Here is a 27,174-nt window from a genome sequence, read left to right on the forward strand (position 1 = left end):
GGTGGGAAGCCACCTCGCTTCAGAATTATTTGGATGTTGATCGTATCCCGAGGGGCTTGAGAATTTTTATTGTACCAACGTTGAATAAACCGAAACATGAGGTCCTTAAAGCATGGTTAGATAACACTACCGCCTGCTCCAAGACTATGTTACAAATTCTAATTAAAAATGCGTGGGAGGAGCATAAAGATCTGGTTGATGAAATTCAAAAAATATTGAATGATTTAGCCAAAGAGACCGACCAGAATAAAGTAAGCAAAATCCTCTCAACTGTTAATGACAGGATCAAGATATTTGAAAAAGACATCGTTGAAAGGAAACAAAGGAAATTTGAGAGGGATGAGAGAGACTATAGATCGGGGAGAATTCTAACATTCGCCAGAAAATTTGATAAGCTACGTACTAATTTATCTAAGGACCAAGCATTGGGAGCAGTGGACAGAGAAAGATGGGAATCTGGCACTAGCTTGAGTTCTGATGTGGGATCTATGGACAGTACCAACTCACTTCCTACAGAAATAACATCTTTTGCCGAGGAACTTCGCCTCATGCAAGAGGCAAACGAACACTCAATGAGAGGAAGAACGAGATTCCAAGGGAGAGGAAGAGGAAAGACTCAAGCAAAAAGAGGAGAAAGCGGCGCAGGGAAGAACAACAATACTGGCGTGGGAACCAAGGGTCAGAACCAAAGAGGAAAATAATGGATGAGCAAGAGCTAACGGTAATGAACTTATCTACCAGATCTTTGACCCCCTTAGAAGAACAAGTTTTAAAATTAGGATTAAGTTTTTGTCCTGATTTTCCCCTTGATTACTCACAAACACGCATTGAACTGTATTGTTTTGCACATAAATTGAAATTATTTCAGATTCACCAACTAAAAGATAGCAGTACCAATTTACCAGCTATAACTGCACCCATTCCCTCCCCTGCTATTGAAGATACTGAGATTTTGAGAACATTATTCAGTTTAAGTGAGGAGCATCTGTTAGCCAACTCCCAAACCTCCAATTCATTCGAACAACGAATCGTTGAATCTGACATGGATAGTGGTACAATATCCACATGTCCTAGTGTCAGAGACAATATATCGAGTACTCGAATGTCCACTAATCTTGATCTTGCTATTGAGGTTATCGAGTCTACCGAAGGTTCAGGGACAGATACAGGGATTATTACACCATTTAGGAGGAAATCTAAATATAGACCCCAAACTCCCAAAGATAATATTGATATCTTTCTTGAATTGGTCAACCATGATATTTTACAACTCCTGAATAAATCTACCACTAATTCCAATTTGAATAGAGCACAAAGAGATGCATTACGGAATTAACAGAATGACAATAGTATTGTGATCAAGCCATCCGATAAAGGAGGCAACATTGTTCTGTGGAACAAAAAGAGTTATGTGCAGGAGGCTATGAGACAATTGAACAATGTAACATGTTATACCAAAGTTGACAAATCATATATTGACAAACTACAGGTTAGGCTTTTTAACCTCATTGATGATTGGACAAATGAGAAACTTTTGAACTGGGACGAGTCGAAATTTTTGAAGAGCGAGACACCTACTGTTCCGACTTTTTACCTCCTCCCTAAAGTCCATAAAAACCCCACGCAACCTCCAGGCAGACCTATAGTTTCCTCAAAAAACAGTCTATTAGAAAATGTTTCAATGTATGTAGATTTTTTTCTATCTGAGTATGTTAGAGATTTAACATCGTACATTAGAGATACGAAAGATTTTTTACAGAAGATTGAGAACATACATTGGGACGAAAACTTTTGGCTTGTCTGTCTAGACGTGGAGAGCCTATATACTAGTATTAGGCATACTGATGGACTTAAAGCATGCAAACACTTTCTTGGCTCGAGGAGCATACATTTGACTAAACATACCATGATGTTACTGCAGATGATCGAGTTTTGCCTTGTGGAAAACGTATTTACCTTTAATGGTGCATTATACAAACAAACACAAGGGACTTCAATGGGCACCTGCTTCACTCCTAGCTATGCCAATCTTTTGGTTGGCTGGTGGGAGAAGCAGGTGCTCTGGGGTGAATCAATGGAACATTGGACAAACAGGGTCAGTATCTGGCTAAGATTTATCGATGACATATTTTTTGTATGGGAAGGTGGAGAAGATGAACTATTGTTGTTTCTGTCAGAACTTAATGAGAATGCCCTGAACTTAAAATTCACGATGCAGCATAGCCAAAAAACTGTTGACTTCCTAGATATCAGGGTGACAGTGCGAGATAACAAACTAGAGACTGATTTATTCAGAAAAAGTACGGCGGGGAACTCAGTTCTTCACGCAACAAGCTGCCATCCTCAGATTTTTAGGTGGAGCATACCCTTCGGTGAGTTCCTACGTGCGAAAAGAAACTGTAGCACGGAGGAATCATATGTTAGAAACAAAAAAGAAATGTCAGAGAGATTTCTTGCTAGAGGGTATCCCTACACGATGCTCAAGAGAGGTGAGAAAAGAGCAGATGCTATCACAAGAAGCGAGGCATTGTATAAAGCACCCAGGGGCAAACAAACTGAAACAGATGCACCTATCAGATTGATTACCACCTTCAATTCACAATCTAATCTTTTCCACCAAATTGTTAGGAAAAGATGGGATATTCTAACTCAGGACAAGACACTAAAACGAAAGCTAGGCCCACATCCAGCGATCACCTACAGAAAAGGCACCTCGATCAAAGACATGATTGTAAGAAGCCACTTCAGTAACATCAAACCTACATGGTTAGATAGAATAGGAGGGTTTCATCGTTGTGGGAAATGTAAAGCGTGCAGCCACAGCGTTAATGTTAAAGAGGTAGTCCTTGAGAGAACTAAGAGAAAGTGGTATATTCGAAAGAATATACAATGCAGTACAGACTTTGTAATCTATGTGATCACTTGCCCATGTGGCAAGTGGTACATAGGTTCTACCACTTTTCCAGTGAAGAAGAGAATATTGGAACATTGGCGTGCCATAACCAATAAAGACTTCAGTTACACTACAGCCAGACACTTCCATACTGAACATAATGGAGATTGGACAAAGGCAAAATTCTTTGCCCTAGACACTATTACCAAAGACCCCAGAGGAGGGAATAGAATTCAGGCCCTACGCAGAGCAGAATCCAAGTTCATCTTACAAGCAGGAAGTGTAGCCCCATTCGGGATGAATAATGATGAAGAGATGCATGTTCATCTGTAAATTGAATGTTGTTGATACATGTGGTCTCAGCCTCCTAGCACCCAGTTACTCAGGTTCCGTGTTATATGGGTTCAGGTCATGTTGAAACTTTCAGCTGCTGTGTACTTTGATATTAATGACCTATTCAGGTAATTGTACCAGAAAATCAATTCATGTCTGTGAAATGGGCCACCCACAAAGACTTCAGAATCTATTTATATGGTTTTGTTCTAAGGCCCCTGCTGTTGTTATCTACTAATGATGTAATACTGATCAATTGGAATTTTAAGTCCCTTCATATTAGAATAGGAATGAGAGTTTTACGTTATACTGTACTACCTGTTTTAATATATATTCCCCTTTTGTTTTCTACATCTAGATGGGACCTGGAAGCTTTCAGACACTATCGTTACCGTTATCTGATACGAGCACGGAGTACTTGGTGGCTTTTGCCTGGCACCATCTCCTTAAGGGTCATCTTTAAGTTTATTATTTTTATTATGCACCTTGATATTTTTAGATGGGGTATGGACACAGAGCGGGAATATTGGTCTAGCACGTGAAATAGTATTCAACTCTCTTTTCCTGAATAATAGGGTACTATACCCTGATTCCTGGTGGGACTTGAAAACAAAGAAATGTATATCTGTTGGTATATTTATTTGAATATTCCTTCAGTGGAAAGCCCGTGCATTATTTCACTTACTATAAGTTTGAAAATGTACCTATATAAACACAGCAGAATGAAGACGGTTAATTCTGTATGTCTTCCATATACACATGATTGTCACAAGCGGTTCACTATACAATGAATGTAGGTTTTTTGAATTCTCTAATTATGTCTATTTGACCGTACGCTATCGCGCAGCACTTAGATAGAATATTATTTAGTATTATTTCTCTTTATTTCTCTTTTTTTCTTTCCTGAAATAAGAGATCTAATGAACAGATGAGTCTGTTGTCTATGTTCTTTATGTCTTTAAATATACTGAACCCGGAACCTATGGTCATGTGACCAAGAGCTTGTTTGCTCGAAACGCGTCTTTGTTTGCCCGTGAAATAAAATATTGAAATTCAACTGGATTCGTGTGGCTCGTGCTTACAGGAGGAAAGGAGGCTGTGAGCTGACAGAGAATATATATATATATATATATATATATATATATATATATATTTTTTTTTATACCATGTCCCCACAGGGCTTCCTCGCGCACTCACGGAATTGACACAGCGTTTTCACAACGTTGATGTCGTTCGATTTCTTTTTATTACAGCATGCCAGTAACAAAAAACTATACGTGTTTCGGTCGGAGACACGACAACAGGACACAGGTGACCTGTTGAGGCATCTACAGGAAACTCCATGGCAAGCAACATACAAGTTAATTACGATGGATGTCATATCATTGTATTCGAATATCCAGAATGACATTGGTTTAAAAGCTTGTAAACATTTCTTGCTAGACAGAAATATCAAATTTTCGGATCACAATAAAATGCTAATGGAAATGATCCAAATCTGTTTGGAACAAAACACATTCATGTTCGGAGAAGAGATCTTCCGCCAAGTTAAGGGCACAGCGATGGGCTTTTCCTTTAGCCCGTCGTATGCCTGCTTGACCATGGGACTGTGGGAAAAAACTTGGGCATGGAGTAATGAAAATAATCAGTATGTGAATAAGACCATAGCATGGTTAAGATACATTGACGACTTGCTCATAATATGGGAAGGAACTGAAGATGAATTTGCAGAATATTTTGAGATATTGCACAATTCAGAATTCAATTTAAAATTCACATATGACATCAGTGATGAACGGGTCGTGTTTTTGGAAACTGAAATTTACATACTGGACAATACAGTACATACCACCTTACATTGCAAGAACACGGCCACAAATGCAGTTTTGCATGCGGAAAGTTTTCACCAAAAAAGTTTGATACACAACATCCCGTATGGGGAATTTCTCAGGAATAAAAGGATATGCTCAAGAGAAGAGGAATGGTTTAAACATCGAAACCAAGCAACAGCAAGATTAAAAAAAGAAACTATAGCTCCAAAGCCATTCAAGCCTCATTACAACGAGCACTGTCTGTCAATAGAACTGACTTGATGAAACAAAAACAAACTAAAACAGGTGAGGACAGCAAATGAAGGTTCCTAACAACACATTCTACGGAAAATTTATAATTGATGAAAATAATGCGTAAAAATTGGCACATTTTGCACATGGATCCAACAACAGCCAAGATAGTGGGAGGTCATCCCAATATCACATACAGACGGGCAAAAAATCTAAGGGACCAACTGGTCCACAGCCACTTTCAAAATCAAAAGAAACAAGAGACTTGGTTGAAACCCAAAGGTTTTTTAAAATGTACTTGTTGTAAGGTGTGTATTATTGCCCAAAATGTAATGGAGGTAATGATGGCCAACAAATGCATATGGAAAATCCAGCAGTTAATCAACTGTAAAAGTCAATTTGTTATTTACATAATTGAATGTCCCTGCTCGCTGAAATATGTGGGGAGTACCAAGTGTGAATTAAAAAAACGCGTTTTGGAACATGTCCGAGCTATGATCAACGCAGACAGGAGTAATGCGGTGGCAAAACATATGGAAAAGGAGCATAATGGACAATGGAAGGATTTGAAATTTTATGCTGTAGAAGCGGTGGGAATACATCCAAGAGGAGGAGACCGAGAAAAAGTTCTCAGGCAAAAAGAATCTAAGCACAGTCTGAACTTTCGAACTCTAACTCCATATGGATTAAACCAAGACGAGGAGCTCAATTATCATTTGTGAGCTGTTGAGAAATTGTAGTAGTTTATATGTAGTATGAAAAGTAAGGACTGTAATATTGACCTCCCGAATTTACAGGTTTTTCGTATTGTTTTATATTTTTTACACTGAATTTTTGTTATAATCACAGTTGAATTGGGGCTAGCACAATTAAATTACAGATAATAAGAAAATTGTTTCAAAATCAATAATTGTTGTTAGATTGGTCAACTTATGTTGAATATAATGGGCATTATATAGGATGGGCCTACTGGAGGGCAAAAATCAGAGGTTGTTTATAATGTGTGTGTCAAAAACATGTAGTTATTGAATTAAGACATTGAATATCTTTATCTTTATCTTTATTCAGTCTTTATTTCGACATAATTGTCATAAAAGACAAATTAAAACATATTTCATCATCAAATACATAAAAAAAGTAAAGAAACACAATACATCATCAGCACATCCATTAGAGCTGCACGTTTAAATAATACACAGAAAGCATATCACTAATACAAAGAACCGCAGGATTTGAGTACACTACATAATTAGTATTCGTTCTCGCCCAGTTAAAAAAATAAATATCTGTCTTCCATAAAAACATACTAAAACTTTGATAATAAAAATTAAGAATGCCACAATTATACTGGATTGGCTTTTGGCGACTGGAGACCTTTCAGTTTCCCAACTCTTATTATCCACATACATTTCAAAAATTTAGCTATCGCTATCACCATTGTTTCAGAACAGTCAGTTTGAAATATTCTCAATGCAGTAATCCCCGTCATGATACCCCTTTGGATGCAGAGTGCTCTTATCCATTTATGACGGGGAACCTTGTATTCTGGGCAGATAAACAAAACATGAGCTATGGATTCCGGGTATATTATACAGAAAGGGCACATTTGATCACTTTTACTTGATGCCCATTTACAGGTAACCGTATTCAGTGGGAGAGTGCCTGCCCTGAACTGGTGGAATAATTTCCTGTCATGGGGCATTGTAATCAGATCCCAGTACAACTCATACCTGGGAGTATGTTTCAGCTCCAGAAAAACCTTAGTGTGCGATGGAGCAGTGTGTGACTGGAACTCCTCCTGGGATATGAATGACCAATAGACCTCTTTTAACTGTTGTTTGTTTGGAAACAGTGCCTCCTGAGGATTCTCCCAGAGATCACCCAGACCTAGAGACTTAAGAAGAGTTTTGACCTTTCTAAACCATAAAATTTTACCCCCAGTATCCATATCACGCGTTTCCAGAAGTGCTAGCGCATAATGATGCAATTCTGGGGTCACCCACAATCTTCTCCAGTAGGCAACTGGTCTAAATCTGCAGATATTTTCTAGACTCTGACAGCCCAGATCCATGCGCAAAGGTACAAGTGGTGTGGAAGGTGGAAGCCCTGTTATGCAGCGGAGAAATTTATTATGTGCTTTTTGTAAACCTGCTGTATTAGACGACCCCCACAGTTCCGCTCCATATAGCATGGAAGATCTTACTTTAGAGTCATAGATTCTTAATACTGGGGCTACAGGTTTAGTGGATGACTTCTTAAATTTTTTTTAAAGGTGCACCAGATAGTTGTGCGTGCTTAGAAATTAAGTGAGCCACATGCGGGTTCCACTGTAACCTGGAGCCCAGTGTGATACCCAAGTAGCTAAAGCAGTCAGTCTGCTCTAATGGTTCCCCATTCATAAGGACTCTACCCCTAATGTTCCTGTGCCTATGCATAGTCATAAATTTAGTTTTGGAAACATTAACAGAGAGCCCGTAGTCATAACAAAATTTTTCAAAGCATTCTATTGCCTTCTGGAGCCCTTCCTGAGTCTTAGACAATAGGAGGGTATCTTCGGCAAACATTAACAGGGGGACGGGAATACCATTCTGTTTAGGTGGGTCGGTAGTGGAGTCCCTGAAATAATCTGTGACTCTATTTATATATAAAGTAAATAATGTGGGTGCCAGCACACACCCTTGCCGCACACCCCTTTCCGTTGGAAATCTGGCGGTCACCTGGCTCTGGTTACCCCATCTGACCTGCGCGTAGTTATTTTCATGTAATTTTATCAAAACCGCGAGCAGTTCTGGTGGGATACCCTGCTCGTGGAGCGCTCTCCACAGCCTGTCTCTTGGGACTAAGTCAAATGCAGCCTTTAAATCAACAAAGGCTGCATAGAGTGTACCATCCCCCAGAACCACCCATTTCCAGTATATAGTGGAGAATCTAAAAACTTGATCTACCGTACTGGTCTGGGGTCGAAAGCCAGCCTGTAAGGTAGACATGACTCCCGAGTCCTCAATCCAATTCTGGACCCTGAGAAGTACCATTCTGGCCACAACCTTCTGTATTCAGGCTATTAAACTGATTGGCCTGTAGTTTCACGGGTCCGCTCGGTCACCCTTCTTAAAAATTGGTATGATTTCTGCTCCCCGCCAAATGTCTGGTACCATGGTACCTTTGGCAATGGTGTTTGCCAATAGTTCAATGTAAGGGACCCAGACTGATTTGTTGTGCAGAAACAAATCTGCAGGAATTTTGTCTAGGCCCGGGGCCCTGCCCTTAGGTATTAAGTTAAGGGCACATTCAACATCCTTCTTGGTGAACACTAGCGTATTTACTAATGAGGGACGGCTGGGAGAGGCTGGGGCAAATATTGGGGCATTGTCTGTTTTTGCAAACTGGGACTTGAAGTGCTTGACCCAGTGTTCTGGCGGGACGTAATTAACCGGGATTGGCTTTTGATTCCCCGTGCCCCACCTCACAAGATGCCAGAAGTCCGTCGAATCTCTGAACTTACTGGCTGCCAATAGCTCCTCCCAATATTTAGTGTCCCATGCTTTTTTTGCAGTATTTTGTGTCCATTTATAGTGGTTCCTTGCCGCCCGAATGGCCTCCTTATCAGTAGAACGCACTGCGTCAGCTAAGGATTTATATGCTGTCCTGCAGTTTTTATCATACCATGACTCCGGTTTTCTTTTCCCCTTACCAGGTTTCCTCTTCCTCGGAATACTAAAATATTTGCTTAATTTAAAAAAAAGGGTCGAGTGGATATGGACTACCCTGCTGCAGTAATCCTCATGATCTGGCTCCCCCTGTATTTCAGTGATTGCTTCTTTTACCAAGACATTCATTTCACTAATGGTTTCGGGTTTGCCCAGACACTCAGCCCATCTGACCCGCCGTGTGTCGTTTGCTATGACGATATCATTTATTATATCATCTGAGGTTAACCCCAACCCTATGTGAAGCTGTAGCTCAAGACTGAGAGGGTTGTGATCACTTTCAATGCGATGAATTACAGTCATATCCCGTATTGATGACCACAATTCAAGATTGACCAAAATGTAGTCCATTCTACTAGAACTCAGTCCATTATTAAAGGTTGGATTACCCTGCTCATCCCCTCGTGTCCTACCATTCACAGCTCTCAACCCGTGTTCTAAGCTGAAGGTCTTAAGCTGAAGGGCTGCCTGGGTCCACCGTTTGATGGGGGATATACTAAGGGGGGGAATTTGCCAACAGATATCCTCTGCCTCCGTGAGCTCTAGATCCATATGGTCCAGAGGCTCATAGGAGCAGTTGAAATCGCCGCAGATTAATATATTGGCACCTCCCCTCCAAATACTTAAATAGTGTCCCAGTGCCTCCACTACTTCTGATGATTTCCCTCCCGGCTTTCCCCTGGCATACACATTAAAAATAATGAGTTCACCAAATGAGGGAGATTTTAACCTGACCCCCAAAATATCCCTTGAATTGATTGCTAGTTGGGTGGTTGTAAATCCATCATCCTGTTTTACCCACGTGGTTAGTCCCCCCTTAGGTCTTCCTTTGTTTGTTTTGGTTGCAGCTATTGCAAAGTGAAGATACCCTGATCTATATTGGGGATCTAATGCCCATGTTTCTTGCATGTTGACAATCATATAGTGATCAATAAAGGAGGCCCAGTCCCTGGATGCCATCTTGTTTTTAAGACCTGCCACGTTCCACGAAACCAGAAACTGGCTCTCCACATTACTATTTAAAGGATTGTGAACATTTGATGTGACTCCAATGCTACTAATAACCTGCACTCCCTCTGTCTCTGATCGACTGACCTCCACCAAACAGCCAGATTCGTTAGCCTTCCCTGAACAGTCACTAGGTGTGTAATATCCTGTAACTCCAGGGAGAGCCTCATAGTTGGTTAAACCATGAGTTGATGTACCACTTAAACGGCTTCCTTGGTTGTCTATTTGCGTGCAGTTATCAAAATTAATTGGCACATTAAAAATGACACTGGTCGGATCAGAAACTCCATCAGATATACTTGAAACAATGGGTGCATTCTCTTCCAAAGCCTCATCCAAACCACCTGAAGTTAGGAAGTGTACACCCTCTGTCTCCTCCCCTTCTAACTGTAAACTTCAGTCACAGGCATCCAGACCGCTGAAGATGTCAAATCTATTTGACAACTCCAGTGGAGTGAATGGCACTGGACAGTCCGTACCCACATGTGCAACAAGACCCGGCTTAGTAGGTACCATATTCCACCCAGGTGTTTCTGCGACTGGAGCTACATGATGGACAAAGGCCGAATTCCTATTATTCGGCATAGTGGAGAAGTTAGTAGTAGGAAAAGAGTAATCATGGGCGGGTTGGAGAGGAAATACTACTGATCTTGGGTAGAAATAGGTCAGAGGGCATGGAAAAATGCTGCTATTGAGATTTGTCTGGGGCCAATTCAGGATATATCGTACTGCATTATGATCTCTAAAATTGACCACAACCACATCTCCCCCAATGTCTTTAGGTCTTCCACCCAACCACTGAAGACGGCGTACATGTATTATTTTGCCATCTAGATTACTGGCAATTGGCCTATGTAATGTCAGCCAGTGGGTTATTTTATTCTTTAGTTGGGAAAAACTCTCTCTCTTATTTACTGAGAGCTCTGGTACCCCTATAAGAATCACTACATATGGTACGGCCTCGGGTGGAAGATCCGGTAGTGGTCTCCTAATCTGTTCCCCCCGGGTCTGCCTGAGGCCTCCCTCCTCATTTCTCGTTAATCAAATCGGGCTGCTGCCCTGATCTCTGAAAGATTTATTATCAGAGATTGATGGATGGCAGTTAGTTTTAACTGTTGTAGCGCTCGCAAAAGCATTTAGCTGGTTAGTAGTAAAATTGTTATGGGCGAGTTTAGGGGCAAGAGCTATCCCATTCAAAGGGTGTCTGCTAGAGGGCGGGGCATCTGATAGGGGATTGCTAGAAATTGTATTTAATACTGAGACAATTTCAATAGACGATGGTCGGGAGTTATTGGCGGGGTTATCCACTAAGGAAGGGACTGAGACCATTTTGAGCTCTGGGTTAGCTTTTTGACTTGTAGGACTGCTCTTCCTACCCAGATCTGCTTCTATATTCCCTAATCTATTCTCCATTTTTTCCAATCTTTCCACTATAGCTAGAGTATAGGTTCGCATAATAAGCTCAACACTATCCAAAAGGTTGCTGGTATGTACTGAGTTAAACCCATTGTCCTCCAGGCTAAATTTAGTGCTAGGTTCCCCCTCTGTATATGCAGAAGTTAGCGTTGATATAGAAGCATCAGCCGTTCCGGTCACATCCATGAGAACTGCAGCAGTTGCAACATTAATACAAGAGGGGGTGGCCTTTTTCCCAAAGTCCGTAGAATTTAACTTCTGTTTATTAGGTTCCATCCTTTTGCGTCTCCTCTTGGTAGGAGGTGGACCATGCTTTAAAGTTTGTATAGGTTTCTTAGGCCTTAAACGAGCTGTCTTAGGAGGAGTGGGTGACACAGCAGTCAGAACTCCATAGGTACTAGGAATACAATGAGTATTGTGTGTAGAAATAGGAATATCTATTCCAGTAGAACTAGTGCTAGGCACTTCACTATCTCTCAACAGGAGAGGTACACCATCTGTAAGTAAAGTGTCATTTGCAAGATCTAGAGCTAACTCATTATTAGGAATGGCTGCGAGGTTAGGCTCAGATAGTGCCCTTTTCTTAATGTTTTCGATAGAGCGTCGGCGTTCAGCCCGGCGCTCTACAAGTGAACAATCTGTCACGCCTCCGGATGATGTTCTAACAATATACTTGTCCAGGGTGCCATTCAATAACATCCCCACTCTATTGGCCACCGTTTTTATCGGACTCAGGACTTCCACGGACATGTTATGAACTTGGCAGCCAGCAGTATTAGCAATAAGGTGAAATAGTGACTTACTGTGCACTCAGGTCGTTTCTAGCACGGTCAGACCAGGGGGACGGGTCCAGTCCGGTCTCCTCGGGCCTCTGAGGGCCACAGAGGGTCCCCCCTTGTCCCGGGCTTCTTCCGGCACCGCCCGCGCGCGTCCCGCGACGCGGAGGGAGCCTCGCTGTTTTGAGCGCCTCCGGGCGCGAAGGTGGCCGGAAGTGCCCCAGTAGCGCCTGGGAGGCTGGGAGGTGTAGTCCTGTGCTGCCGCCGTGAATGGCAATCGGCGGCAGCTAAACGAACAGCGTGGGTGTTCTCTCCCCAGCGACAAGATTAAGAGCCCAGGTACGTGTGTGCTCCTTACTGCCTCCACTCCTGATCGTTGTGCCCTCGTTGTTTTTCTCACAGTCCATATAACGTAAATATCGAATCCATGGGGTTCTTAGATGTTAGATGAGGTATTCCCACAGTTTCCACGAGGTGGTGCTGTTTGTCAGAATAGTCCTTAAACGCTGGGGTAGACGATTCTTTTACAATAGCACCACCAACTTGTTCAATACTTTTGTAGCGCCTTACATGTAAAAATGTCCCAAAAAGAGTAACAACCTAAGAGTGGCAGTATGCTAAATAATAAACGTGTGTTGCACGTGTACAAGCACTCCTGGTGCTTTGAAATAACTTGTGGCGCGATTTCGAAACAAGAGATTTGGTTGAAACCAAGAGTTTTTTTTAATGTACTTGTTGTAAGGTGTGTATTATTGCCCAAAATGTAAAGGAGGTAAAGAAGGCCAACAAATGCATATGGAAAATCCAGCAGTTAATCAACTGTAAAAGTCAATTTGTTATTTACATAATGGGATGTTCCTGCTCACTGAAATATGTGGGGAGTACCAAGTGTGAATTAAAAAAACACATTTTTGAACATGTCCGAGCTACGATCAACTCAGACAGGAGTAATGCGGTGGCGAAACATATGGAAAAGGAGCATAATGGACAATGGAAGGATTTGAAATTTTATGCTGTAGAAGCGGTGGGAATACATCCAAGAGGAGGAGAATGAGAAAAAGTTCTCAGGCAAAAAGAATCTAAGCACATTCTGAACTTTTGAACTCTAACTCCATATGGGTTAAACCAAGACGAGGAACTCCATTATAATTTGTGAGCTGTTGAGAAATTGTTGTAGTTTATATGTAGTATGAAAAGTAAGGACTGTAATATTGACCTCCCGAATTTACAGGTTATTCGTATTGCTTTATATTTTTTACACTGAACTTTTGTTATAATCACAGGTGAATTGGGGATAGCACAATTTTGAAAGAAACCCTTTCTATACTTATGTTAAGAAATTACAGATATCAAGAAAATTGTTTCAAAATCAATAATTGTTGTTAGATTGGTCAAGTTATGTTGAATATAATGGGCATTATATAGGATGGGCCCACTGGAGGGCAAAAATTAGAGGTTGTTTATATTGTGTGTGTCAAAAACATGTGGTTATTGAATTAAGAAATTGAATATATTAGAAAGGCCCACTGGAGGGCAGAAATCGTATAAACGGTCTCGTTATGACAAGGAAAAGCATGGTGAATGATTTGATGGTTGAATATTGAATTTTAATGAGAATTTTCCACTCGTCCCTATGATTGACGTGTCCTTCATAAGTAAGAACAGCACGATATAATCAGCAATGATTTGCCTGATTGGATATACTTTGTAAAATAATTGCAGAAATCCTGGTATTTTTTAAGGGTTTTGTTTATACTACATGAACCAAAATGCTAAGCTGCCCCAGTCAGGAAGTGATGTCACTTCACAGTAGATGTGAATTTAAAAACACAAAACAAATGTGGTTCCTTATTAGTCTCATGATCAAGGTCTCCGTAGAGACCGCAACGCATAGAGTTGTTTGTTACTGGCATGCTGTAATAAAAAGAAATCGAACTACATCAACCTTGTGAAAACGCTGTGTCAATTCCGTGAATGCGCGAGGAAGCCCTGTGGGGACATGGTATTAAAATTGGAAACGGCTTGACCCTGCCGTACCTCGGACGCACCGCCACAGAGCGCCCAGGAGCCCACAAGCGGGTCGTAAAGTGATAAATAAATATATATATATATATATATATATATATATATATATATATATATATATATATATATATTCACTGAAAAAACCATGGGTTTCACACACGTTATAGTTAGGAATTAGCATTTAAAAAACCTTAGAAATTCACTGAAAAAACCATAGGTTTCACACACGTTATAGTTAGGAATTAGCATTTAAAAAACCTTAGAAATTCAGTGAAAAAACCATAGGTTTCACACATGTTATAGTTAGCTGGACATTTTACTCGTAAAAAACCAATGAAATTGCCCCGTTATAGTTAGTTCAGCTAACTATAACTCGCGCGCCCGCAATGCACTGCTGATGACGTCACATATTACATCACTCATGACATGGTCAGTGACATCACTCATGACATCACTGATGACATCTCAAATGACATCACTGATGACCTCACTGATGACATCATCCAGTGAATGTGTGTTTTTCTGAAAATTAAATATGTTTTATATATGTATATCTCAAGGTCAATGGAAGAATAAATGGGTATATAAGTGTCTAAATGGATGATTTGTTTTTGAAAAATTGATTGTGTAACTGACTGATTAAGTGTATCTCTCACTTTGTGTATAAGTGGCTGCATGGGTTGGTGAGTAGCTACATGGGTGTCTATATAGGTTATTAGTTGTTTTTTTGAGTATCAGTCTGAGTGTCTGTATGGTACGGTGGGGGGTATTACGTAGTGCATAGATGCATGAATGAGTGACTCACTGTTTGTATGTGTTGAAGACAGCATGTGTGCAGGACTGTATGGGTGGATGAGTGTGTGTTTATGGGTGTGTTAGTGAGTGAATGACTGTCTCAATAGTGTCTTCAGGAGTAACTACATATGTTTTAAACTAGTATATGTGACTATTGGTGTATATATGTGAGTATATGTGAGAGGGAGAGATTGAAAGAGTTCCTGTATGAATAAGTATGTGTTTCTATAAGTGATTGTTTAAAAGACTAAGTATGTGTAAGTTTCCGTAGAAGTAAGTATGGTGGTGTGTGTATTACTGTATATGCAAGTAAATGTATGTTTTATTCTTTATTAGCATGAGTGACTATGTGTGTGAGTAACTCTATGGATGAGTGGCATTGTGTAACAGGATGTATAGATGTATGAGTACATATGATGAGTGAGTACATGTATGAGTGACTGTATAGGACTGTTGGTGAATGAGTGGATGTGTATGTGGATCTTAGAATTACTGAAGAGGTTGTTGTAACTGGTATTGGTATGTCCATTGTTTTGAAATTTTTAGTCTCTATTTTTGAATGTGTGTATCAAAGCTTATATTAAGGTGAGAGGAGGTCTGCCACTCTATCACAAGGATGATGTCATCAGTGAGGTCATCAGTGATGTCATTTGAGATGTCATCAGTGATGTCATGAGTGATGTCACTGACCATGTCATGAGTGATGTAATATGTGACGTCATCAGCAGTGCATTGCGGGCGCGCGAGTTATAGTTAGCTGAACTAACTATAACGGGGCAATTTCATTGGTTTTTTACGAGTAAAATGTCCAGCTAACTATAACATGTGTGAAACCTATGGTTTTTTCACTGAATTTCTAAGGTTTTTTAAATGCTAATTCCTAACTATAACGTGTGTGAAACCTATGGTTTTTTCAGTGAATTTCTAAGGTTTTTTAAATGCTAATTCCTAACTATAACGTGTGTGAAACCCATGGTTTTTTCAGTGAATTTGCAAGGTTTTTTAAATGCTAATTCCTAACTATAACGTGTGTGAAACCCATGGTTTTTTCAGTGAATTTGCAAGGTTTTTTAAATGCTATTTTTTTTTATATTCTTCATTTTTTTCAAACATATTTTTAATTTAATTTTCTTATCTTTTATAAAGACTATGCTTAAATTTTTAAAATCCTTAAATATTTTTTTTATATATATTTTTTAAAATAAACATGTAAAATTTATTTCCAGATTTTTTTTTTTTTTTTTTTTTTTTTTTTTTATAGTACGCGTACCGTAAGCTCACGGTAAGCGTACGGTTTACGCAACGTCCGTAATCTATCTACGCTGCTTGCGCATAGTTACGTACTTTGCGTAGCCGCGCGTACTGCGCGTGGGACGCGTGCGCGCTTACGCAACACGCGCACGTTACGCGGAAGTGCCGGGAAATGACTGTTATGCGCATGCGCGCAAGCGCGTGTCTTTTTTACGCGCACGCGTACTTTTTGCCGTAAGCGCTCCGTAAGCGTACCGTAAGCGTACGGTAGGTCATGTGATCATGAAACACAACTTTTGATTGGTGGAAACTACTTTCAGTTCTAGAACTCTCCTACACCACACCCATTCCCCTCATTTCTGCTTGTGATCCCTTGGAAGAAGGAGCTGGTTTGTCTTTGGGATACGATGGCAGAACAGCAGAGCCCTTCTGAGAGTGAGGCTAGCACCAGCAGCACTGTCTTGAGGCAGAGAGCGAGGAAAGTAAAGCCTTCTTATGTTTGGGATTATTTTACTTTTCCAGAAGGCCAGCAAAAGGTGAATGCACCCTTAGTTACTTGCAAGCTGTGTAAGCGTGTACTTTCTAGAGGTAATCCTGACAGGAAGTATTCCTTTGGGAATCACACCATGATGAGGCACCTCCAGGATGTACACAGAAGGACACATGGTCATCTTTTTGGAGGTAACTCTTCAGAAAGACGAGCCAGTACATCCACAGCAGCTCAGCCTGGACCATCATCTGCAGGGCTGACTCCTTCTTCTGCAGGTCAGGTGAGCCCTTCATCTGTGGGGGGAGAATCTCCTTTTGCTGGCCCTCTGGAAATTAATCCTCGGTTTGCGAGGGTTGAAGTACGGTGCGCCACTTGTCACGATCTAATTACTTATAGGGAGACCAGTGTTTCCCTGGTGAACAGTAAAATAGATCAGCACACTTGTCGTACTGTCTAATATTCCCAATCTTTCTTTCCTCTGTCCCTGCATGAACACAACGGTTCTTTTAAGAGCCAACCTTATCTTTCATCTTTTTTTTACATGTTTTTAAAAACTTTTTTTATTTTTTTTTTACCGTACGCGTACGGTACGCGTAATTTTTTTTTTTTTTTTAAAAAAAACACTAAAAATAATTTATCACATTACAAGGTCTTTGAGAGACTACAATTATTACTATTGACTTACCATACTCACTCAAAGAAATATTTATTCATTTGTTTTTTTAAAAAATAGTTTTTAAAATGGTTGTAGTTTTCGAAAATTTTCTATATCGATCTGGAAAAAAAGAAAAAAGTATTAATATTTTTATAACAATTTATAATACAGTACACATATTTACATTTTTTACCAAAAAATAATTTTTGCCTTATTTTTGCTGTTTTCAGAATATATTGCATTTCACTATAAATTGTGAAAGCAATTGCATTCATCATTTTACAGCGGGCAAAAAAAATTAACAATCTCAAAGATTGTATTAAAAAAGCCCAGAATCTCTTCTCATTTAAACTTATCATTACAGAAATGCATATTAGTCTAAAAAAATGTCATCTAAAAACAATACTTTTTTCTTTAAAATACCGTCTGATATTTTTGTTTCAGAAGTACATTCACAATATTATATCTCAAATAACTCCAAAATACATCTGATTTTATTTCCTTTAGGCCAAATAGTATTTTTTATTCTTTCCCTGGAATAAATTTCCAAGGGAAAACCATTAAAATTCTAAAGTTTAATCTGTCCAGATCTCACCGATTCTCTGTAACATTTTGGTACACGAAAATTTTTTGAATAATTTATTTAGTCCACAATAGAATTGCTTACTTTTCCACATGGCCAAATAGTAATTTTTTAAATCATTTTTGAAAAAATTTCCAATGGCAGTCCAATAACATTCCAAAATTAAAAATGTGCAGAAGTTACCGATAAGCTCTAAATTATTGGTTTTTCAAAATTGCATTAAAAATTTAAAAAGTCCACATTACAATTGGTTATCTTTCCTTTAGGCCAAATGATAATTTTAAAAATCTTTTTTCTACAAAATTGCAATGGTAATCCTGTAAAATGGTAAAATTATTTTGTCCAGATCTTGCCAAGTCTCTCTAAAATTTAGGTTTCAGGAAGATTAGATAGGAATTTGCTAAATCAAAAGGCAAACGTTGTTTGAAAATCAATTGGGAATCATTACACAGTGTCCATCCTTTTTCACATTTTAGATAAACTGTGTAATGTCCAGAAGTAACAGTAGGTCCATCATGGAAAATTATTGCAACAGTTACAAAAGTTTTTCCTGAAATTGATAATTGCTGTCCTGTAAACTTCTTTATTAAAGTATCCAATTTTGATCCATCAGCTCTACATCGTTGCATCATTAAAATTACATACTGTCCGTATTCCCTTAAAATTAATGTTGATAACATGTCAGAATTACACTCACCACATTTCATGCTATGATTAGCATCTTTAACTAAGTTTGCAAAAGTGACTGTTTTACTCTCTGGCAATGTCAAATAAATAAACCTTTCATTATCAACAATAGAACCACTTATATTATAACAATTATCACAACTATGTTCCCATTTATAAGAGAGACCAAAAAAAATGTCAATGGGAACTCCTTCTTCTTCCACTACCTGAAGAAAATACATCAAAAATTCGTGAGCATCTTGCTGTTCATTTTGAGAAAACTGTGTTCGTCCTGAACATACATCGAAAAGTTTTCTAATATCAGTAGCACTTTCTATTTGAGTTTTATCTTTACTCAGCTTTTGAAAAAGGAGACTGAGCTCTGAACAGAATCTTTTTCCCTGATTTATTATTATCTGCTCTTGCAAACTTTCCAGATAAAATGCAACATTCAGCACTACATTTGCGTAGCAGTTGACACCAGAGCTATTTTCAAAATGACATCCTACAACCTGTTCTTCATTTTCCTTATTCTTTCTGCTTGCAATTACATCACTCCTCTTTTTTTTCCTCCTCTCTACATCTTCATTACAGATATTCTCATTTCTCCTTTTACGAGAAACTACACGTTTCTCCAACACAGGATACTGACCTAAATGAGGAGCATAGCTTCTTCTTAATCTATTATACTCCTTTACACAGTTTGTATCAGCACTAACTTTTGAGTCATCGAAGTCTATCATGAATAAACCTGATAATGTTTTGACTCGTGACAAAGCAACATATGCCATACCTTCTTTGAACACACTAGATCCAATGTTCACAAATGCACAATCTACAGTCAATCCTTGAGACTTGTGAATAGTTACAGCATATGCTAGTGAAAACGGAAACTGCTTCCTACGTACATATAAGTCTTTCACAAGCATGAAACGAACTGAACAACGACAAATGTCTTTAACTTCCTCTATCTGATCAAATTTTATTTTTAACCATTCAATTCCATCTTTTTTCTGATAATTAATAAAACCCACAACTCTTCCCATCGCTCCATTTACTAAGCCTTTTTCAACATCCAAATTTCTCCTTAAAAACACTCTACAGTTCATGCAAACATATAGATTTTTTTCTAATCCTGCTGTTTTGGAGATGTTCTTCTCTAGTGAGTCCAATTTATTTTTCAGTTTGCCTGTTACTGTGACAGTAATTCTTCCATCCTCAATTTTGTCCACTGCTTCCAATTTCCTGATCTCTTCCTTTTCCAATTTCAAAAGCTCCTCATTAAATATTGAGCATTCACGTAGAGTTGGCATTAAGCAGATGACACTTTTGTTTTCTGCAATATTCTTGTATATTTTCTCTGCAACTATTTATTCATTTGGAAATAAGTTATGTAACAGCCGACTCTGTAATGCTTTTTTCCCAACTTCTGTGAGTAGTCCAATCCTGATATCTTTCAGAATACTTCCATATTCTTCATCGTTTGCTTGCCTCATATTAGTTGTAAGTTCCTTGTACTCAAAGAAGGACCAAATATTTGTATTTCCAATGCTTCCCAATGACTTCTTCGTGTCTTCATGTGTCACAGTATTAAACACTGGTTGTCCTTTAACCGGAGTAAGTTGCAAAAGATCCCCAAAAACTATGACGTGTTTTCCACCAAATAACACGTCATAGTCTGTCTTCAAAATTTGCTGCATTCTTAAATGCACAAAGGCAAGCATTAAGTTTGATACCATGCTCACCTCATCAATAATGAGAACTTGCATCTTCTTCAATACTCTTGAAACTTCCAAGCATGCTTCTCCAGTTAGCTTGTTGAATTGTATTTTGTTCTCATGCTCCACTGGTAACATTAGCAAACGATGTAAGGTGATTCCTTTTATGTTATATGCTGCTAACCCAGTTGGAGCAGTAACCACACAAGACAAAGTAGAATCCGTTTTTTGCTTTAGGTAGCTTCTGATGACTTTAATTAGGAAACTTTTTCCAGTGCCAGCTTGTCCGCTTACATACATCCTGATTGGATGAAATGATGTGCATGAGCACTCTTTTTTTTCATGTAGAAATCCGTGATCAATTTTGTTTTTGATCTCTTCATAAATTTGTTGCTGCTCTTGATTCAGTTGTCTTTCCAAATTTTCTAAGTCTATAAATTCTTCTTGAGCTTGATTCATAGCCGTTTCCACTTCATTCATGGCTATTGATGCTTCATTTTCAACGATTGGTTGTCCTAGGGGATCTTGACTGTATGTTCCTGAACTTTGGCTGTCCTGAGAACTGTCTCTAGCTATTTCTGCTGCAATTGTAGTTTCCTGTTCAATTTCTTCATTTAACATTTGCAGATAAGTTGAGAATGTACTGCATTGTATGCTGTCTTTGCAAGCATTAAAAGAATCTTCATAGCTCTGGAATTCTCCCAGTAGTTCATCCTCTGAACGCCATGGTTTAAACAACTGTAAAAGAGCCAAGTAGTAAAATTCTTTCTTGTCGGTAGTGTCGCAACTCAGCTTCCGGTGATTTATCAAACTTCCTTTGGTTTGCTTCACCAAACATCCTTCTTCACCAACGACTTTATATTTTCCATTATTGATGTCTTCTGCAGCTTTCCGTGAATAAATGTAGTTCTGCAGCACTTCATAGAGACACATGTTCTCCAGATGATGACTTCTCTTGGGATAATATGTGTCCAACATGTTTGTTTTCAATATATCTGTACTTTCAGGTTCGAACTGTGCCAAATATTCAATTTCTCCAACAGATTTCAGTACCCGATTTCTCATTGCTGCAAGGCCTAAACTTGCCCAAATTATTCTTCTTGACTTCGAGTAGAGACTTGCAGAAGATAATCTATCTGAACATTCGTAGGATCCAATTTCTCGATGCGATAACATCTTCAAACTGAAACTGTACAGCTTCTTACTGACAGTCTTCTCGTGAGAAATCTCTTCCCACATTTCCTTCAATTCTGTTTTTTCTGATTTCGTAATGTAAGACGTTACATATCGAGCAACAGCAATGGAATTGTCAGCAACATACTGTATATCCATGTTAGCGTTCCACATGGATAAAATGACTGGGTTGTAGTCATTTATATTTTTTGATTCTTCTTTTCTTTTAAGGTTGTAGGTATTCTTAGGTGATTTTCTTGTGATAGTATGTCTCACAGCTGACATAAAACTGTTGACTCTTCCATTTGTAAGAACAGGTCTAGGAAATCCAAATCGACATTTAGTGTAGTATTTTTCTTTGCTCTTGTATTTCCGTCGACAGTATTTTCCACACCGATGACTTTGGAAACGTAGAACTTGCTCCTTTAACTTTTTTTCTTCTGTGCTTTTAGGTATAGCACATGTTGCATATTCTTCAATGTAAGATAACACTGCTTCATCAGTATCTGTTCCAAACTTTGGGGCATCCTTGATCCACAGCAGCATATGAATATGAGGAGCACCTCTTGCCTGGTACTCTTTTCTCCAAAAGAAATCCACTACTTCTCCAAGGGGTGGATTTTTTTTATTGCAGATGAAGGACATCATAGCCTCAAATCTATGATTGAAATATCTGCAAACATTAACCGGATCCAATGAGCACAGTTCTCCTGCTGTCTTGTATTCGATGTTTTCAATGTTTGAATTGGCCTCTCGTAGAAAATCCAGTAAATCATCCCAAGCGTACTCGGCGCAGCTTAGGGTAAGGAACCATGTTGGTGTTCCTAAATTGCGTAACATGCATTTTAGTTCACCATGGCGTCGGTACCAATATTCATTTGTCCCACGCTGACAAGCCATCAGATTGATCAGTTGTGTTTCCAAATGATCATCTCGGTGCTGCACTTTCTCCATAAAATCCTTAGCAGACACATTTTGTAAATGTACTCCACTTTTTAAAATGTGATTTACTGCATAAGACAGTGCAGACAAGTCGCTTTCAAATAAAAGATGGAACAAATAAGGGATACTTTGTCGAAATCTGGGATCTTCAGCATATAGTCTTGTAGTCCGATACTCTGAAGCTGGAATCTGTTCTGGACGTTCATCGTATCGTCCTCCTTTTCCTTTAGGAAACAGCTGGGGAAAACATCGAGCTTCCAAGCTCTCCTCCCATACACTCACGGGATTTCCTTTTGCTTTCTTCATCTGAAAGAGATCAATATTGTCTCCCATAACTTCTTTCGAATGGAGAGGATGTATGCTAAAATGTTCATAAATGTCTTCTTCCTTTGACTTGTCCACTTTTTCAATTTGTCCACTTGGTGTTTCTGTATCTCCTTGTAAATCTTCTTCTTCTTCTTCTTCTACTATATAAATTGATTCATACCATTTGTTATTTTTTTTCAAATACAAATTTGCTCTTTGTACTTTCCGCACATCTACCAGCTCCTGCCAAATCTTCTTATTCTTTGTAGGTACACCATTAACCAGAATAATTAATGGTTCAGTTTCCAAAGTATCCGCATCAATAGTTTCCATATTTTTTTTCAAATCCAAGGGCAAATACACCACTCTACCTTTTAAACCTCTCAGTAAATCTGAAGGAGGTAATTTACCAGTTTTGGGCTCCATACGTACTATGGTCTGGAACGGATGAACACATTGAATGAGTATAGACTCATATGTATTTAATTCAGAAAGTTCAGCAGGAATAGCATCCAATTCTAAATTATTATGTACAGCTCTGGTCGGCATTCTATTTTCCTCTAACTTGTTGTAGCAGTATTTACAAATACGCTGATCTTCACCCAATTCAAAACAATTTTCAAGAAATATATATGTTGCAAAATCCATCCACTTATAATTATCTTCATTTTCACTCTTTCTGTAGAGATCAACATTCCTAGTTTGTTTTCTATAATGAGTTCTGCGGCAACAAATACAAGTAACATTTGGTCTTTCATTAGAGACTATTGCAAATTTTGTTATGTGATCATTAAATGTCTTACTTACACAAGGTTCTACATTCTCTTCCACTTCTGCCTCATTTACTGTGTCCTTCTCTGCACTGTTTTGTTCAGGACCAAAGTAACAAAACTGAATTTCATCAACAACCTTCTCTACATCTGATACCGTTCCTCGGAACAGAGCCCTATTCAATTCATTTAACTTTATTGCTGGACTTTTGGCAAAATACAACCGTCTCACAAACTTTCTCATTTCAGTATGATGAACAGCCAGCATCCTAAAATGATGGAAAACACTATTGCACACTTTTCTAGATAGACAAGCAAGAGAATGACCCTGCAAACCAGTATTCTCTCTCACTCTGCATGGATCCAGACTTTGAAGCACCTTAATCTTTTGTTTTACACTTTTTTTACTATATTCTCTTAGAAACTCTCGAAATCTGTCAATAGATTCCTGACGCACAGTGCAAATACTACTACAATTCCAAGTGTACACTGGGGCTTTAGGACGTCTCCCCATTGCCTCATCTGCCATCACTTGTACCTCATCTCTTGGAACCATTATCTCCTTCTCCATTATGCAACCATTTTTTACTTCGTATGAACGACCTCTGGTGTCAACTGCATGCAGCAAACTATTACTTTGAAAATAGCTCTCTTCATTAAAAAAAGGTTCACTACTTGAGCTATGCATCCACTTTCCTAAAAACACTTTACAAAAATTTGTTCTGTTCACTACTCTTTTGCTTTTGCTTTGTGATTTCAGTACATTAACCATTTTATCTAATGTACGCATCCTATTCAAAATTAATATGAATAGTTTCCTTTTTAATTCTAATGCTTTTGCTGCAATGGCTTCAATTTCTTTTTTTCTCTTGTAATATTTAGCCTTTTGCTTATATTTCTTTATATCCTTTATCAAATTGGACATAACTCTTCTCTGAAACATTTTTCTACGTATCTCTTTAAATGCTGTTTTTCTGTTTATGTTAAACTTTTCAATTGCAGAAGGTATATTTGCATTAACTAAATCCTCAATTTTTTGCTGTTCTGTAGGTTTTTTTACATTTTTCCGACAACAGACATTTTGTACATTTTTCTTTGTTTTGAATAATTTGTTTATAAATTGTTTTTTTTGCTTACCAGAAGATTTTTTCTTTTTCCCTACATCAGCATCTTCTACTAACTTTGGTCCTCCAGTTGTCTTCAAATATAGTTTTTTTTTTAGCGTTTTTTGAACTCGAGATTTTGTAGGCATCTTAAATTTTGTTCACTGTTCTTCAGCAATACCTGCAAAAAAACTAAAAAAAAAATCCTTTATTGTATTTAAATATATTACTACATTTCTTTTCACAATAGTCACAAAACGAAATTTCTTTGCCAATTTGAATGCACACAAACTCCTCTTTTTTTTTGGGCAAGTGAAAATCTGTATAACAAACTGTCACATTATGAAACCAAGCTGTTTTTTTTTCAGACCACCACCGTGTGTATTCTCTGTGACTGCCTACACTCCAGCAGGGGCAACCAGCCTTAGTGATGCTGAATGTATTTGCATTACAGACTTAAACCTGAAAACCCCACTCGCTTCTAATTACTGTGCATGACTATACATGGCAAGCACATGGGTGTGTGCTAAACCTCTGCTTCTTCCCCCAAAAATTCGCTCCTCTTTTCCATCTACTGCAACTGTGAAATCACAAGAGCAAGACGCAATACATTTCTGCCTATAATTCTTCTATGCACACAGAGTCATGTTTTCACATTAGTGCCAAAACGAAATTTCTTTGCCAATTTGAAAGCACACTTACTGCTCTTTTTTTTTCGGGCCAAGTGAAAATCTCTTTTTACACTTTGAAATCACTTTTACAGACTGACACATTCTGAAACCTTTTTTTTTTAATTTATTTAAATGCACATGTCCAAGCTGTTTTTTTTTCAGACCACCACCGTGTGTATTCTCTGTGACTGCCTACACTCCAGCAGGGGCAACCAGCCTTAGTGATGCTGAATGTATTTGCATTACAGACTTAAACCTGAAAACCCCACTCGCTTCTAATTACTGTGCATGACTATACATGGCAAGCACATGGGTGTGTGCTAAACCTCTGCTTCTTCCCCCAAAAATTCGCTCCTCTTTTCCATCTACTGCAACTGTGAAATCACCAGAGCAAGACGCAATACATTTCTGCCTATAATTCTTCTATGCACACAGAGTCATGTTTTCACATTAGTGCCAAAACGAAATTTCTTTGCCAATTTGAAAGCACACTTACTGCTCTTTTTTTTTCGGGCCAAGTGAAAATCTCTTTTTACACTTTGAAATCACTTTTACAGACTGACACATTCTGAAACCTTTTTTTTAAATATATTTAAATGCACATGTCCAAGCTGTTTTTTTTTCAGACCACCACCGTGTGTATTCTCTGTGACTGCCTACACTCCAGCAGGGGCAACCAGCCTTAGTGATGCTGAATGTATTTGCATTACAGACTTAAACCTGAAAACCCCACTCGCTTCTAATTACTGTGCATGACTATACATGGCAAGCACATGGGTGTGTGCTAAACCTCTGCTTCTTCCCCCAAAAATTCGCTCCTCTTTTCCATCTACTGCAACTGTGAAATCACCAGAGCAAGACGCAATACATTTCTGCCTATAATTCTTCTATGCACACAGAGTCATGTTTTCACATTAGTGCCAAAACGAAATTTCTTTGCCAATTTGAAAGCACACTTACTGCTCTTTTTTTTTCGGGCCAAGTGAAAATCTCTTTTTACACTTTGAAATCACTTTTACAGACTGACACATTCTGAAACCTTTTTTTTTAAATTTATTTAAATGCACATGTCCAAGCTGTTTTTTTTTCAGACCACCACCGTGTGTATTCTCTGTGACTGCCTACACTCCAGCAGGGGCAACCAGCCTTAGTGATGCTGAATGTATTTGCATTACAGACTTAAACCTGAAAACCCCACTCGCTTCTAATTACTGTGCATGACTATACATGGCAAGCACATGGGTGTGTGCTAAACCTCTGCTTCTTCCCCCAAAAATTCGCTCCTCTTTTCCATCTACTGCAACTGTGAAATCACCAGAGCAAGACGCAATACATTTCTGCCTATAATTCTTCTATGCACACAGAGTCATGTTTTCACATTAGTGCCAAAATTGAAATTTCTTTGCCAATTTGAAAGCACACTTACTGCTCTTTTTTTTTCGGGCCAAGTGAAAATCTCTTTTTACACTTTGAAATCACTTTTACAGACTGACACATTCTGAAACCTTTTTTTTAAAATTTATTTAAATGCACATGTCCAAGTTGTTTTTTTTTCAGACCACCACCGTGTGTATTCTCTGTGACTGCCTACACTCCAGCAGGGGCAACCAGCCTTAGTGATGCTGAATGTATTTGCATTACAGACTTAAACCTGAAAACCCCACTCGCTTCTAATTACTGTGCATGACTATACATGGCAAGCACATGGGTGTGTGCTAAACCTCTGCTTCTTCCCCCAAAAATTCGCTCCTCTTTTCCATCTACTGCAACTGTGAAATCACCAGAGCAAGACGCAATACATTTCTGCCTATAATTCCTCTATGCACACAG

The 27,174-nt window shown here is 38.7% G+C and overlaps 1 protein-coding gene and 1 long non-coding RNA gene across 3 annotated transcripts in view; one reads left to right on the top strand and one right to left on the bottom strand.

Annotated features, from left to right (window-relative positions):
- Nucleotides 1-4,281, top strand: part of LOC146856674 (uncharacterized) — a 31,380-nt gene extending 27,099 nt beyond the window's left edge. For both annotated transcript variants that reach the window (XR_014979484.1, XR_014979485.1), the window contains one exon: nucleotides 3,585-4,281. This is a non-coding gene — a long non-coding RNA (uncharacterized LOC146856674). The remainder of the gene's footprint in view (nucleotides 1-3,584) is intronic.
- The window catches only part of KIRREL3 (kirre like nephrin family adhesion molecule 3), a 4,147,526-nt gene that overhangs the window by 2,573,702 nt on the left and 1,546,650 nt on the right, over nucleotides 1-27,174 (bottom strand). The window lies entirely within an intron of this gene.

The sequence above is a fragment of the Triturus cristatus genome, chromosome 3_2, assembly GCF_964204655.1.
Source record: "Triturus cristatus chromosome 3_2, aTriCri1.1, whole genome shotgun sequence".
NCBI lineage: Eukaryota > Metazoa > Chordata > Amphibia > Caudata > Salamandridae > Triturus > Triturus cristatus.